Source organism: Arachis stenosperma, chromosome 6, assembly GCF_014773155.1.
Source record: "Arachis stenosperma cultivar V10309 chromosome 6, arast.V10309.gnm1.PFL2, whole genome shotgun sequence".
In the NCBI taxonomy this organism is placed as follows: Eukaryota; Viridiplantae; Streptophyta; class Magnoliopsida; order Fabales; family Fabaceae; genus Arachis; species Arachis stenosperma.
In genome coordinates this window covers 59,958,365-59,960,117 of record NC_080382.1, presented here as the reverse complement: position 1 = coordinate 59,960,117, position 1,753 = coordinate 59,958,365, and positions in this window count along the sequence as shown.

Below are 1,753 nucleotides of genomic sequence, written 5' to 3'. Positions count from 1 at the left end.
ATTAAATGAAATTCAAATTTATAATTAAATGAAAATTTTTTAATTATTTCTAGATGATTTTTGTGGCCTTGATTGGTTGATAATTGTGGACTTGCTGAGGTCACTTGAAGTTGGGCGTTTGAAACATGAAAGTGGGCGTTTGAAACGCGTCTTCTAGCACAAAATTCATGTCCCTGGAAGGTCTTGGCATTTGGGGCGTGGTTTGGGCATTTGAAACACCTCTTGTGAGGTTCCTAGGCATTTTAGGCGCCAATAACGGTGCTAGAAAGGCTGGGCATTGGCACAAGGACAAGGGTCTTCGAAGGCGTTTGAACATTCCATCACTTCATTCTTTTTTGTCTTTCCCTGGCGCCTGAAACGCTGATCTTGCGTGCTTAGATAGGGACTTCTTGAAAGCACAAAGCTAGCGCTAGAAACGCCAAATTGGAAGCTCAAACCTGCTTCCTGGAAGGTGTGATGAGGGAGGGCGTTTGGGGGTTGGTTTTGGTCGTTTGAAACGCCTCTTGTGAGGATCCTAGGCTTGCTTGGCATTTTGGGCGCTGGTGTGGGCGCTTGAAACGTACAAAATGAGCTTTCTGGGTGTTTTAGGCGCCACTATGGGCACTTGAGGATATAACCATCACTTTGTTGCTCTTTGTTCATAGCCCAAAGGGAATAGCACCATAGACTATCATATATCATTGGAAAGATCTGCTAGCTCCTTCTATGTTGGTGCTATGCTCACCTTGTGTTTTTCGGGGTAGATTTCAACCTCATATCCAGTGTTCAATATAAAGTGTTATATATGGTTGAAAAGTTCTTGAAATCTACTTTCCAATGACACTAAAATAATCTCATTTGGAGCTTTGTAGTACAAGTTATTCATGTTGGAGTATAAAGAGGTAAAATTTGCAAAATCTTCATGAACTTCTCTTGTGCAAATGCAAGGGTTCGATCCTGGGCTCCAATACTTGCTTCATAACGCCTCATGCATGTCTTCCTTTATTCATTCTTTGGCACGCTTCATATGCCATACTTTCTTAAAGGGCCAATTTTTTAAAAGTGTGGCCTAAGGCTCAAAGCGTTATCCGAAGCTTCAAAGCATGCCAGAAAATTTTATCTTTTCTTTTTTTGAGGTCGTTTTGTGCTTTTTACTTCTTTTTCATTCATTTCCTACAAAATTCGTCAAATCAAGCAATCAAAGAATATACGACTTAAGCACCAAAACATCTCCATAATTAGGCATTAAGCATTAATTTCTTGTATGAAAAATTATAGAAAACACAACATGATGCACATGCATCAGGGACCGTTTCCATCCCTATATCTAAGGTTCTGAAAATTAGATCGGTCATCAAATCGCTCTAGTTACTGGTTTATTGATCCAACCGATCAATTTGGTTCAACCGAAAAAATTATTCTATAATAAAATAATAAATTAATTATAAATAAAATCCTAAAATATCTCTCAAATTTACCTAACATAAAATATTACCAACTAAATATAATTAATCTTAAAAATATGCCAAAACTTGCTGCAAATTTGTTGACAATTAACTTAATTTTACTCCCATTAAAAATAGCTAGATTAAATTATAGGGCACAAGTTAAAGACAAAGAATATTACTTTAATATAGCTAAGTCAAAAAGTAAAACAAAAAAAATAGTGTTGTGTTGCACAACAAACACACAATAGAGCCTGAAACAAAAAGAATCCAACACGGAAGAAAACAGAATTTTTTTTATATAACAGAACAATCAAAACATGAATCAT